Genomic DNA, 15,410 nt, shown 5'->3' on the forward strand with positions numbered 1-15,410 from the left:
GGGGGCTCGGACGGAGGGCACAAGGGACTGTGGCGGACAGGTTTAATCTGGGAAACGTGGAATGTGGGATGTATGCACCACGAAACAGGGAGCTTGAGCCGAACTGCCGCTGGATTGATGACTGCCTCAATTTCATAAGGGCCGATGAAGGGGGCCAGTTTCCGGGATAACACACGCAGAGGGACATTTTTGGCAGCTAGCCAGACTTTCTGCCCCGGCTGGTATTCGGGGGCAGGGGTGCGCCGGCGGTTGGTATACCGTGTGTGTCGCTCCTTCCCCTGCAGGAGAGCTTGGCGGACCCTGCGCCAGATCCGCTGGCAGCGCCGGAGATGATGCTGTGCGGAGGGGACTGCGAGTTCGAGTTCATTTTCAGGGAAGAGCGGAGGCTGATAATGAGGGAATCTTCGAACGGGGACAAACCAGTTGAAGACGAGGTAAGTGAGTTATGAGCGTATTCCACCCAGGGTAAATAGGTGACCCAGGAGGTGGGGTTTTGGGACGCTACGCATCGCAGCGCAGCCTCCAGCTCCTGGTTAAGCCGCTCAGTCTGACCATTGGATTGCGGGTGGAAACCGGAGCTTAAACTAACTCTAACTAACTAGATTCTTATGGTCGGTCCATATGAGAAAAGGCTGCTCTGCTCCCTCCAGCCAGTGGCACCAATCTTCCAAAGCTAGTTTTATGGCCAAAAGCTCCCTATCTCCTACATCATAATTTCTCTCGGTAGGAGTGAGCCGGCGGGAGAAGTAGGCGCACGGCTGGAGCTTACCTTGAGGCCCAGACCGCTGAGAGAGAACCGCCCCAACTCCGGTGTCGGACGCGTCCACTTCAACAATGAATTGTTTGGTGGTGTCGGGATGAACTAGAACGGGCGCCGAAGTGAAGAGTTGTTTTAACCTAGTGAACGCTGCATGGGCCTCCGGAGGCCAGGTGAAGGGTACCTTGGAAGAAGTGAGACGAGTGAGAGGCGAGGCTACTTGACTGTAGTTTTGGATGAAACGTCGGTAGAAGTGTGCAAACCCGAGAAAGCGTTGAAGCTTCTTCCGCGAATCCGGGATTGGCCACTCCAGAACTGCCTTGATCTTCACCGGGTCCGTCTTCACCTGCCCTCCTGCTAATATATAGCCTAAAAAGGAAATAGATGAAGCGTGGAACTCACATTTCTCTGCTTTGACATACAGTCTGTTCTCCAGTAACCGTTGCAGCACACTCCCAACGTGAATGCGATGCTCCTCCATGGTCCTGGAAAAAATGAGGATGTCATCCAAATACACAAAAACAAACACGTTTAAGAAGTCCCGAAGCACATCATTAACCAGAGTTTGGAAGACCGCAGGGGCATTTGTTAAGCCGAACGGCATAACCAAATACTCAAAGTGACCCAGTGGAGTGTTAAACGTGGTCTTCCATTCATCCCCCTCTCTTATCCGAACCAAATGGTAAGCGTTTCGCAAGTCCAACTTCGTGAAAATGGTGGCTTCCTGGAGAGATTCGAAAACTGAGTTAATTAGTGGAAGAGGGTATTTGTTTTTTACTGTAATGTCATTTAAGCCCCGGTAGTCTATGCACGGCCGCAATGAACCATCCTTTTTCCCCATGAAGAAGAAGACTGCAGCGACTGGGGAAGAAGAGGGCCGAATAATACCTGCCGCTAGTGATTCTTGGATGTAATTCTCCATCGAGTCCCTTTCGGGGCGAGACAAGTTATACAATCTACTAGAGGGCAGCGGGGCTCCAGGTAGCAGGTCAATGGCGCAGTCATACGGACGGTGAGGCGGTAGGGAGTGAGCCTTGTCTTTGTTAAACACTTCCTGTAAATCATGGTACTCGGGTGGGATGGAGGAAAAATCAGGTGCTTGTGAAACGGGTGGGGACGGATTCACTGGTGGAGCGGGGACTGCCGATCTCAAACAATTAGCTAGGCAGAACAAGCTCCAACTGGCGATTTTACTCCCCGCCCAATCAATGTGAGGATTATGTTTTTGTAGTCACGGGTAACCTAAAATGAGCGGGGTGTCGGGGGACGGGAAGGTGAAGAATGAAAGTGATTCGTTATGGTTCCCGGAAGTGACTAACTTTACTGGCGCAGTCTGATGGGTGATGAAAGCAAACACTTGGTTATTCAGAGCAGAGGCAGGAATGGGAGGTTCTAGCAGAGTGAGTGTTAATTCTAGCTCTTTAGCCAGCTTCTCGTCTATAAGATTCTGCTCCGCCCCGGAATCCACTAATGCGCTGCATGTAACAGTCCTATTGTTAGTCACTATGGCAACAGACAATACTAATCGGGGTCTGGTAGAACTTAATGTGCTGCCCACCCGTATCCCCGAACCTACCGGTGGGCTGATTAGTTTGGGCGAACCGGGAAGCTGGCGATGCGGTGTCCTGGCTTCCCACAGTACAGGCAGTCCCCGGCCCGAAAACGGTGTTCCCTCTCCTCCGGCGAGAGCCGAGAGCGCCCGATCTGCATCGGCTCCGGCGGAGGAGGTGACGGTGAATGAGCGCTCGCCGCTGCGGGCCCAAATGGGGACAAGGACGGTAACACGTGGAACTCCGGGTGCAACACGGGTTTTGGCGGTTTGGGCCGCCGTTCGGCCTCTCTCTCCCGTAGGTGCTTATCTATTCTACGGGCAAAGGAGACCAAATCCTCAAAGGATTTAGCTTCCTCGTGAAATGCGAGCTGATCTTTCATTTGATCATTCAGAGAGTGTAAAAAAATTCCCCTTAGGGCCGAATCGGGCCAGCCCATGGCGGCTGCCACCAAATATTCCGCAATACTATGCCTGCCCTGGCGGAGCGCCAATAGCTTTTGAGCGGCATCATCCTCGGAAACCGGAGGAGAGAAGGTTGCTTTAAATTCTCCGAGAAAGTCATTGAAGTCGCAACTATGTATTGGATTGGAAGATAAATATGCTTCATGGGGAAGGCCAGTGGCGTGTGACTGAAGAAGAGAGTACACTGAAAAAGGAACCCCCCACACTGGTCCAATTCGCCGTGGAAGAGTTCCGGCGGCGGAGACGTTATACCGCGGTTATACCACGGTACGCCGGGTCGGGTTGTTTTTTTGTTTTTTTTTTGGCTCTTTTGCGATCAGAATTATTGTCTAAAGGCGAAGAAAGATGCCCAACGGATTTACTTTACCAAATGGACCATCCCAGCCTTGCCGTAATGGTCTATTTGATTCACCTTTTATTGTTTATTTTATTTTAATTTCACTTGCTAAATACGGGACAGACTTGACTGGGGAAAAGAAAGGGGAGAAAGAAAGAGCTCCGCCGGCAGCCAGCTGTGCCAGAGTGGACCGAGCCCCAGGCCGAGAGGCCGAGAGGCCGAGGGCACCCACCCCCGAAGTGGCCCGAGCGAGCCCCAGGCTCCAGGCCCCGACAAGCAGCCACCAAGGAGTGAGCCGGTGGGTACCTGGACGCCCACCCCCGGACACAAAGAACCACCAACGCACCGATGTCTGAGGGCATCTGCCACTGGCAGGGGAAGTGGTAGGGGGAGATAGGCCTCCATACCTTGGAGGGCCTGAGATGTCCCCAGAGAGGTGGCGTCTGATACCCAACCTGACATATAGACACAGACATACAGGCACACACAGATACAAACATCCAGGTGATTAATGGACTGGCGTGGAGCATCCATCAGTGCGGGATTAAATAGTCCTTCAGGTAATCGCCCCGGATGGAAAGCAGGTGTGCCAGTGATGGCTCAGCCTGGGGGTGTGGCCACCAGGGCATCCACCCCCCCCCCCCCCCCACACACACACACACACACACACACACACACAGACACCTCAGACACAGGACCACGGACCATGACACAAATAATCTGCATTATTTGTTTCAGCTTTCCCTTTTCTGTTGTTTCAGATTAAACATTAGATATAACTTTGTCCAAGAAACAAATTATAAAGATGAGCAATTTTAAAAAAAAGTTTACGAACAGAAGAATGATAAAGTAAACGTCTCTCATATCGAAATGAAAATCAAAACAGAAAATCATCAAAAGCAAACTTAAGTTGTGCAGAGCCTCACACACAAAACTGTTGTTCTTAGTGACACTGTAAACTATGTGTGGTAAATACAAGTGCAGAAAGAAAGGACCTGGTTTTTGGACATATTTTATCTTCGGTGTTCTTTAATGCTATTAAGTCAAAGACAGTAACAGTACTAGTTTGGATGGCAGAGTCATAAAAACAGTCTATATAGAAACTAAACATCCTTGGTACCTGTTCACGGTCACTACATAACAAGGTGAACCATGAAAAGAAAAGCATTCAACTGGAAAACTATTCTTAAAACATTGGCTAGACTCTATAAACTTTATTGAATACTGCAAATAAAATCACTGCTTGCAGCTGCGTTAGCGAAGTGTTCTGTAATATGGCTTTAGAGTGTTCATGTCTTTATAACCTGTGAAGGGAAGCAAGGAGATTCATTATTCTGTGTGAGAGAAAGTGCAGGTCAGTCTTAGAAAGAGTTTCACGCGCTGATTGCAACACTCTTATTTTAAGAAAAGTCCTTCAACTGAAGTTTTCATCAAGAAAAATGTTGTTCCAATAAAGCACACACACACACACACACACAGAGTGTCTAAGGGAAAGTGTGTATTCTAATAATTCTGTATGCAATGGAAACCAGTGGAAAAGTCATAACAAGATCTGGTGGAAGTTTAGTATTTACATTTAGTAACAGTTGAATGACAGCACGGCACTGAGTGGCATTATAACCAGGAGTGTTTTTAGCCCATTTTTAGGGGGTGCTGAAGCACCCGCAAAAATGAATCAAAGCACCTCCAAAGATTTCTTACTTTTTTGACGATATTTGCTGTTTGTGTGACACACTACTAAAAATAGTAAAACCATACAGGACTTGGTTGAGACGTAATAGTTTAACAAAAGTATAGAAATCAGCGACATCTGACCGTCCTGTTGCTCCCAGTGAAATTTATACAGCCTATTTAAAATCTGAAACTTAAAATTGTCCGTAGCCTGCTGTTGTTACCACCGTCCTGTTTGAAATGTAATGAGAGAAGCTGCTTATTTTGTCATATGTTAAACCCAAGGTACTAACTAGCTAGCTAACTGGATTCCCATTAACCTTATAACACCGTGTGTGTGCGCGCACAGAGAGACAGCATCTTTTATTAGATGTTGTTACGTTCCCCTGAGGGGTCTAGGCGGCGAGGGGGAAGTAACAAAAAGTGTCCGGGTCAGAAAAAGGAGTCAAGGAGGCAAAGCGGTTAAATTAAATAATTTTATTAAGGTAGCTCAACTAAAAGAGACGGACAAGCCGCTATCACCATTTAAGGAAAACAAACAGAACTCAAGCGTTGGTCAATAAAGTAAAAAGTAAGTCAAAAAGAGAGAGCAGCTCACTAACTGCAACCACATAGCTCGCTAGCTGCAACCACACAGCTCGCTAGCTGCAACCACACAGCTCGCTAGCTGCAACCACACTAATGGCACACTGGCCCAGAGCTCACCTTTCCCTGGGCTTAAATACTTTTAATTACTGACGAGAGTCAGCTGCACAAAAGAAAAAAAGGTGGCAGCTAAGGCAGGAGAGATGGTCGGACACGCCCACACAGACAACTTCAGGAGGCGGCCCTGCTAGGGCCGTAACACCCCCTCCCATAAATACAAACCCATGGTTTGTCACATGATTATGATAACCAAAACAACTAGTCAAGTCCGTAACCGTTGCATCACCAAATTGCAGGCTTTCCTCCTACCAAACCCCATAGCAACGGTTAGGCATCGCCTGCGGAAGCTGCCAACCCCATCTCAATGGGTTCAAAATACTGACTGAGGGTGGCCGCAGACCCTCAAAACAATGTCTCATGTGACAGCCAGGGCTTTTTTGAGCCATCACATGTGGAGAACACAGCAGGCAGTCAGAAGACCTTACTGCAACAGTTTTCAGACGATTGCTCAGGTCACGGGTACAGGCATGTTTGTTAGTCAGGGGTGCAGGTCTGAGTGGTGGTGTTATACATGATCTGGCAACCTGCAGGTCATTTTGAGGAACTGGGACATTGTCAACCAGCAGCAGCTCAGGGCTAGTTGACCTCTTACACTGACTACAGGGCGCTACGGAGCAATTGTGCTCCAAGTTTAGCCTTTTAGTAGGCCTGGCAACCTTGTCGGTTTGAGAACCACAACTGACCTTTCTCAAAGCAGGCCCTTTTTGCTTTGAGTGGGCTTTCTGTTTGAGTATCAACTTCAAACAGTTAGCAACGAGGTGTCCAGGTTTGTGGCAGAAGAAACAAAGCTTTGTTTTGGGTCTCGAAACCATAACTTTTTCACCCTTGTTAGCCGGCCCACTTTTACCTCTCCAAGATGTACTATGGCACAGAGGGGTATCACATTCTACAGCATTTATTTTATGACTTAGGGTAAACTCATCTGCCAGTGTGGCAGCCTGCTGTAATGTGGAAACCCTTTGCTCACTTAAATAACAAGCAATAGACTCAGGAACAGAGTTTTTAAAAGTCCTCCACCAGCACAAGCTCATGTATGGACCCCACATTGTTAATCTGGCTTGCAGAACACCACCTATCAAAGAGCTTTGCCTTCTCCCTAGCAAAGTCAAGGTAGGACTGACCCTGTGCCAACTCCAAACCCCGAAAATGCTGCCTATAGGCTTCAGGTACAAGTTCATAGGCCTGGAGGACAGCACTTTTAATCTCTTCATAAGCTAGGCAGTAATCCCTAGACAGACTGGAACAAGCTTCCTGAGCCTTACCTGTCAATTTACACAGCAACATCACCCCCCACACGTCTTGAGGCCACTGCAGTGCAGCTGCCATGCGTTCGAATACACTGAAAAAGCTTTGAACACTGGATTCACAGAAGACTGGAACCAGGTGGAGGTTATTGCTCACAAACGAGCCTCTAGACACCTGTGCACTAATAGCTGTGTCACCCATTTTGGGGGCGGAGAAGGCTCAGCAAACACACCCTAATTAGGACACCACCACACCCCTCTGCCAACTCAGACTATCCAACAATAACCAATTAATGGAAAACTACAAAACTTACTTTAACTGACCAACTTACCTCTTGCAGCATATATATTAACAAATACAACTTACCCAGTTCCTAAGCACACCAAACTATACCTACCTATCTTCTGGAGCATGCTGGGCAAAGGCAAAGCTTCAGCGACCGGAGCCCTGAATTGCCTACCCCCAACAGGGAACTTATCCCTGCCCAGGATTACTCCGAAAATAAAAAAGGCAAAACAACAAAAGAGTGCTCGATGGAAGAACTTAAAAAGCTCAGCTGGACACTCACCTAACCTAACCTAACTTAACTGGGAAGTTGCGGTTCTCAAAAGGTGACAAAGCAAGATAATCAAAAACCAAATCCGACTTGAAACTCCCTTTTCAAAGATCCCGGACGAGCCCCCACTTGTTACGTTCCCCTGAGGGGTCTAGGCGGCGAGGGGGAAGTAACAAAAAGTGTCCGGGTCAGAAAAAGGAGTCAAGGAGGCAAAGCGGTTAAATTAAATAATTTTATTAAGGTAGCTCAACTAAAAGAGACAGACAAGCCGCTATCACCATTTAAGGAAAACAAACAGAACTCAAGCGTTGGTCAATAAAGTAAAAAGTAAGTCAAAAAGAGAGAGCAGCTCACTAACTGCAAATACACCAACCACACAGCTCGCTAGCTGCAACCACACAAACACACAGCTCGCTAGCTGCAACCACACAAACACACAGCTCGCTAGCTGCAACCACACAAACACACAGCTCGCTAGCTGCAACCACACTAATGGCACACTGGCCCAGAGCTCACCTTTCCCTGGGCTTAAATACTTTTAATTACTGACGAGAGTCAGCTGCACAAAAGAAAAAAGGTGGCAGCTAAGGCAGGAGAGATGGTCGGACACGCCCACACAGACAACTTCAGGAGGCGGCCCTGCTAGGGCCATAACAGATGTACATGTGGTTTGGTTATTTGCCTTTTGGTTGAAAGTAAAGTGGACTTTTTATTAGTGATCTTAATAGTATTTTTTTTCATATTAATGTATTTTTTTCATTAATTGAATACAATCTATTTGTGTATGATTGTCAGTCCAAAGAGGGAGGGAGGAAAGAAGGAACGTGAGGAGAAAGTACAAGGTCAGGAAGAACCAGGTAAGGAAACAGACAGGGAACAGTGACAAGCACAACAAACTGTTAACCTGGCAAAGAAAAAAAAACCTTTTTAGTCACACAATCTGGAAGTTGTGTTCTCCCGATATTAAAGCTGCTATACAGAATCTGCAAAACAAGCTGGGTTGAAACATTTCTGACCCTCTTTAACAACATTCCAACATAACATTATCATTGATTGGGGAAAATAAAATTAATGATATATTTTTATGTGGTTCAGCCACAACTCTACTAAAACCTCAGCCAGTAATAGGTAGGCCAACTTTTGGACCGTCCAGTTGTCTGTATGACTGCCGCAGTACATGCACCACATTTGCTCATCAATTTCCCTGCCATCAGTGAGTGCCTCTCCGCTATCAACACACCTATTGCGGTGGGATTGAAGGCAAAACTCAGTAAATTCTCCTCAGTGTATTTGCTGATTGTTTTAAATGATCTACTGTCTATAACTGCACGTTTACACAGATACCTACAGAAGGAGACCATACATATTGCCCAGACACAGACATACAAAGATGCGGTGGTTGAGACTCTGAAGCAGAAGCGCAGTGATGCCACTACTATAGATCTTCATGCAAGAACAAAGGCTATGTGTGAGGCAAACCAGATAGCTGTTGTGGAGCAGTCTCCTGGACAGAGGCAGAAAAAAAGAGAATGGATGGATATGTTGTTGAGTCAACCTGTGGGGCAGGCAGTGAAGTCTGTGGCTCTTCTGTGTCAGAAGAGCTTGAAAGGAAATTGTTGTTTCCTTGTCTGGACAGAATGATCTCTGAACTTGAATTTTTTTTTAAATATTTTGTACATTTGTACATTTCAGGGACTCTTCTATTTTTGGAGTGTATTTTTATGTATCTGTATTATATTATACATACACATTAAAAGTGAATCTCTGTCCAAAAATGCACTCAGTTTACTTTTACTCATTATTTACTCATTATTCTCCCCCAGTAATTAAGGTTAGGATATGTATTTTTTTTATTCCAATCCATTGTTCTTTTGCAGCATTTAAATAACCTTTATCAGATTTGATGGTTTTGTTACAGACTTTTCAAAAAAGTGTTTTGCTTTCACAGATGTGGGATTAAATTGTGTTAAAATGTACAAAACAGTGATGTCATGTTTTGAGACGAGGACCCAGGCACAGAGAGACTTGATGCATTTAAGAATCTTATGATTTAATAAAGAAATTTGCAGACTTGCACAGAGATGGTAAAATTATGATGACTGATAACAAAGATGAAGACAACAGATGACGAGGACAGGGAGGAACAGGGGTTTAAATGCACCAAGGAGACAGTCAGAGAGAACTCGGGACAACTGGAGACATTTAAGGATGCAGGGACTGACAGAGACGGGGAAGAAGTCTCATCGTGACGTGTAAAGTTTATCTTGCCTGGCTGGGCAGCTCTCTGGGTGCTCAGCACCCCCAAAGCTCTGATCCTAGAATCGCCCCTGTCTGCCATGCATTGCTTACACTGGTGCCGAAACTCAGGACTGGGGCATGGCAGAACCACGGCCGGGCCAGGCAGGGGAGGCACTGGCCTAAATGGTGGCTGAGCTCACAGCCATGCGGATGGAGCAGGGGGTGATGTTTTGCCACCAGCGGGAACAGCTGCAGGACCGGTGTTCTGACAAACCATCCTACTTTGGCAAAACGTCCTACTTTAAGTAGTTTATGCATATGTTAATTCTAAAGTCTTTCTGATTCTGATTCTGACATTTCTGCTGTCACAGAGTAATTCCAGCAGAAATTTAAGTAGGTATGACGGTTTGCCACTTAACTTTGCCCATCAGAGAATACTTGTAGCTCATATTCATAAAGCCAGGATGGTTTGCCACTTCATTTTACCCATTAAAGTATGCTGGTAGGTCACATTCACAAAGGTAACATGGTTTGGCACTTAATTTTACCCATCAGAGTATGTTTTTAGCTCATATTCACAAAGGTAGGACGGTTCGCCACTTAATTTCGTGTTGTGCGCTTGCGTAGAAACAACAGGTAGGATGGTTCGTCAGGTAGGATGGATTCCCAGAACACGTGAGCCTCGGTGTTCTCGTTTGCAACTGCTGTGCTGCCGCCGCTTGCCACGTGGATCAACTGGGTCCTGACGTTGTTGTTGGTGGTGGTAGTGGTGTGTGTGGCTGGCAGCTACAACGCTGCAGCTGTGTCTTAAAGTTACAACAACCATAATAAAGAGAAGTGTGTAAGAGCTAATATGTGCTGAGGTCTGCCATGTATTGTTTACAAGGAATCTATGAGACAATTTGATATATCATGGATGGACTACAGAATCGATCAATGACCAAACATATAAACTGATCAAACTGTGCTGACGTGCAGTTTTTTGTCTCTTACTCATTTCATTTAGAAATGCTTACTCAAGTAAGTAATTTAGGACGTTACTCAGTTAACGTCCTAAACGTGCTCTTTATCAGGTAAGACTGATAAAGAGGTTCTATGCTATAATGTCAAGTTGCAGGTAGAAAGTGCGGGTTTATACTTAGCTGCTGCTGGTCTTTATTGTAAGTTCAGAGAGCAGCAGCCCACTGTTTGGCAAAACAAAATGGACTGTTTGTGCTTCCTGTCTTTTATTTTGACAGCCTTCTGTAGTTTGATGCACTCTTCCTGAAAGTCTTCACCTTTCTGCACTCTTGCTGAAGAATTGTAGAATATTATTACTTCTGTAGTTGTCATCTAAATATGTTGTGCTAGAGGAATTTGTTAGTAAAAGTAGAAATAAAAAACTATTAAAGCACCTCATGACACATACAATTGTTTTATTGGCAAATTGTACATAAGTCAGTGGAAATCTCCTCACCTGTCAATTAATATGTGCAGTTTGAGGGGATAGGTTAATTGGATAATCCAAATTGTCACTAGGTGTGAATGTGTGAGTGAATGTGAGCGTGAATGGTTGTCTGTCCCTGTGTGTTGGCCCTGCGACAGGCTGGCGACCTGTCCAGGGTGTACCCCGCCTCTCGCCCTATGACAGCTGGGATAGGCTCCAGCGCCCCCCGCGACCCTGGAAAGGATAAGCGGAAGCGAATGGATGGATGGATGGATTACTGTGAACTTGTGGCTGTAGTTGGATATCGTCATTTAGAGCTCACCTCAATCTAACGGAAAACTGAATTTTTTAGGGTCTTCTCTCTTTAACAATGACTGAAGCTGGACAAGCTTAGAGGCCAGTCACTTTTTCTGGTGGTTTGTGCACTGTGTGGATAAACTGCAGGTCTTTGAGGGTAAACTGAGAGAGTGTGAGCCAAGCTGCCACTGACTCTTTCTTTACTGCTCGAAGATCCATCATGATTTGCACTTTGTATGGAAACAAAGCTAACATGAGCAATTAAATGAGCTTCAGTTTTCCTGTTGTGAACCAGTTTGGCCAGTATGTGTGATCCAAAAAAGATTGCCTTTCTGTAAAAGTCACTGTATGTCACATAATTATTAAAACTAAAAGTAAGTGGAAAAAATGTTCCCCACCACTGTTATATGGGTCAGTATTACAGGTGCAGATGTTCAAGGCTGACCTCATTTGAAATGCCTCATATTCTCTTTAACATGTGCTTTGAGTGTTCAGAGTAGAAAAGCGCTATATAAGAACCAGCCCGTTTACCATCCAGTCATAGTCAATGAAATCATGTTTGCACTGGCTATGTGTGAGCTGTAACAGTCACCACACACCACTTACATAGGTTATCAAAACTAAAAACAACTATTCTGCAGCAAAATGTTCCTCACCATCATTGTGTGGGTCGGTATTACAGGTACAGACATTCAAGGCTGACCTCATTTTAAATGCTTTATATTCTGTTTAATATACAGTCATATTCAGTGAAATCATGTTTGTACTGCTATGTGAAAAGTACACAAATACTAAAAAAAACAGCAACAAAAAGTTCAGAAACTCAGGCCTGCATCTTAATTACAAAGAAAATAAATATATTTATAGTGACTTCCTTACATTCCTTGATCATTGTTGTTCATGGTTTTGATTCTCATTATTGTTTCCTGCGTATGTTATATTCTCAGTTCTAGTCTTTAGGTTTCTATTAGCTTGCCATCCTGTGTTCCACGTTTCATGTTTAGTTACTCTTGTCTGTGTGCTCCATGTTCACTCGGTCTTCCCTATCAGCCGTGTCTCCTCGTCATGTCTCCATCTCCGTGCCTGTCTGTTACGGAGGACCCACACGCAGGACTCCAAGGTCAGATGCACACAAGAAAATTAATTTACAAAGCTCACCGGGTGTATATGCAACAGGTGCAGGGACAGTGCTACATACAAAAGGTGAGGGGACAGGGCTCCAGGGAAATCCAGGGGAAAAGCACTTCTTCTTCTTCAAACAATCCACACATGCGACCAGTCTCTTTCTCCAACACTCACCACACAGGAAACAGTCCAGGGACTCTGTACACAGAGAAACGCACGTTAATACAAAGACACAAGAGAAAACTTTCTGAGGCTTGACTTCACTAATGCGAGTCACACACAAAGATCCAGCGAAGAACTGCAGTCACTCCCTGGCTTAAATGCTGGCCATAGTAATGAGGCTCAGGTGTTTCTTCCTCCGAGGGGCGTGGGAGAGAGAGAGAGAGAGAACGAGAGACAGAAAGGCAGAAATTGCTTATCCTCCAGACCATGACACTGTCTTGTATTTCCTGTTTTACTTTGGCGGTCTTATGTCCTGTGTGAATGTAATCAGTTTTGCGTCCTCCCTGTCTCGTCTTGTCAGATTTGGTTCAGCTGTGTCATCCTTCTGTGATGTATTTCCTCGTTACCCTCTGTGTATATATAGGGTGTTTTCCTTTGTCCCTTGTTGGTTTGTCTGTGTATTTCCCTCATGTTTCAGGTTTCTAGTTTCATGTACTGTTTAGTTCTCCCAGGATAGGTTTTGTTAGCTCAGTGTTAGTTGCTCTATGATTTTGTTTGTTGTTCTGTTCCGCTAACATAAAGGCTCACTTTCTGTTCAACATCCACCTTCATCTCCATTGTCTGCGTTTCAGTCCAGTGTTACCAGCAGACCAAAAGAAATGCACAGCGACAGGGATTGGGAACATAAAATAGTTGTGAAGGTCTTGGCTTTTTCTCAGTATGCGTAATTGTGTGTACCTGTGTTCTTGTGAAATATCATCAGTTGCTGCCCAGGTACTGTTCCCATTCAAAGTACGCATCAAATCAAGTACGCTCAGCATGCCCAGATTTGATCTCACTCTTCCTGTGTATCCTAGGTGCAGCCAAGTATCCCAGCATGCATTTGGTCCGAAATTCAAAAAGCAACAATGGTGGATAAAGCTGTACGTGAAGTTTGAAATACTGTTTTTGTGACTCAAAGTAAACTTAAGATGTTCTTAGTCAAGAATATAGATGTCTAAACTTGATTGATGAAGACATTGGCTAGTTTCTAGTTACGGGCAAATGAAGCACTGATGCTTGTTTTGAATTTAAAGAAAATTATTATTAATCCTGATGAAAAGGTCAAATCTCATTTCCAAGAAAGACCTGGCATCATGGCTGCAAAAGTCAAAATGCATACAACACACAACATAATTAAAAACAAACACAAAATTCTTTACAAAGATGTGAAAAATGTACAATAGCAGATCATTAAAAACAGTCACACTGACTAAAAGAGTTTTTCTCTCCTTCTTTTAAAATGGACTTAAACTCCAACACACTCCCCTTTGGTGACATCTGGTGGCCAAAAATATGAAGAGCAGCTTGAACCTACGAGTTAAAGTGAACTTTGTCATAATTGCCCACTCTACAGAGCTCATATTGTGTGATAGTTCTGTCTGATATTGGGATATTGGTCCCCTTTCTTAAAGATGGGGAGTATTCCTTCCACTGCCCGACAATTTTCTCAGTCGAAGTCAGCAGCACTCCACCCGCACTATACACAGTGCAGGTAGAACACTGCTTTCCCCTACTGAGTTGCCTGACAATTTGCCAGAATCTCTTCAAATCTCCGTGAATCGCTATCTTATCGTGGTGGAGGGGTTTGTGTGTCCCAGGGATCCCAGGGGCTATGTTGTCTGGGGACTTTTGCCCCCTGGTAGGGTCTTCCATGGCAAATTGGTCCTCGGTGAGGGACCAGACAAAGAGCGATTCAGAAGACCCCTATGAAAAGACCATCGAGGGAACAGTTCACCCTGCCCAGGATAGGGTTACCGGGGCCCCGCCTTGGAGCCAGGCCTGGGGAGGGTGCGCAAGGGCGAGCATCTGGTGGCCAGGCCTTAGTCCATGGGGCCCAGCCGGGCACAGCCCGAAAAAGGGACATGGTCCCATCTTCCTGCAGGCCCACCACCCGCAGGAGGCACCGTAGGGGTCGGGTGCAATGTGAGACGGGCAGCGGCCAGGAGCAGAGGTCCTGGTGGACCGATCCCCGACTACCCAGACTGGCAATTGGGACATTATATAGCCATGTAAAAAAAAATTTTATTTATGAACAGGCAGAGAGTCCTCACTTGCTTCACTGGCTCCTTATCCCTCGCACAAAATCACCACCTAAACACACCACAAATCCTGCCAGTGATTCACTTCCTTATAAACCATTGAATCAGGTACTGAAGCAGTGATGTACCAAATGAACATCACTGCTTCAGTACCTGATGAACCAAGCCTCCACATGGTGTTTCTGAAGCGCTGGACTATTCCTAGTTTTCAGTGATGTCCGTTAACACTGATCTAACAGCTTTGTCTAACATTTCAAAGATGTTCAGCTATTTTCCAACTTTGAAACATCTTCTGTGTGAATTTCAGCTTGTGGCTTCAGAAACACCACCTGTAGCCTGTAGTCATAGGACTACAGAGGAAGCGTAGCAGTCTAAATAGTGGCGCCGGTGTGCATGGCTCACCTTCCACGGCTGTCCGATCCACTTTTGCTCTGCATGTTTTTATTGTTTTTGTCACTTTTATTGAACCACGCTGACTCTCTACTGACCTACGATCATGAAACTCTCTTAAATATTCGACTTGCCACAGAGAATCTGGTAAGGACTAGTGTTGATGGACAGGACTTTTTCAACCTCCGCTACTATCTGGAGTACTGGATCACCTGGATTACACCTCTACCCCATCTCATAAGAAGAAGGGCTTTAAACGTCAGGCAAAACACAGCGGGCTGCTCGTGAAACTGAAATCATATTTGGCTCTTTCATCTGGCAGTAACAGAACAGTTTCCCAATGCACTGTGGCTGAATTCAGACCTTTGCACCGGCGTTTTGCCTCCCGTCGCTTCCTGGAACCTAT

The 15,410-nt window shown here is 45.5% G+C and overlaps 1 long non-coding RNA gene across 1 annotated transcript; it reads right to left on the bottom strand.

Annotated features, from left to right (window-relative positions):
* Positions 1-11,887: 11,887 nt before the first annotated feature.
* Positions 11,888-12,811, bottom strand: LOC106099021 (uncharacterized). Its single transcript, XR_001225330.3, has 3 exons — positions 12,653-12,811; positions 12,445-12,569; positions 11,888-12,359 (listed from the first exon to the last, which is right to left on the bottom strand). It is a non-coding gene; the product is annotated as an uncharacterized LOC106099021 (long non-coding RNA).
* Between the last annotated feature and the right edge of the window lie 2,599 nt (positions 12,812-15,410).

The sequence above is a fragment of the Oreochromis niloticus genome, linkage group LG13 (assembly GCF_001858045.2).
Source record: "Oreochromis niloticus isolate F11D_XX linkage group LG13, O_niloticus_UMD_NMBU, whole genome shotgun sequence".
Lineage (NCBI taxonomy): Eukaryota > Metazoa > Chordata > Actinopteri > Cichliformes > Cichlidae > Oreochromis > Oreochromis niloticus.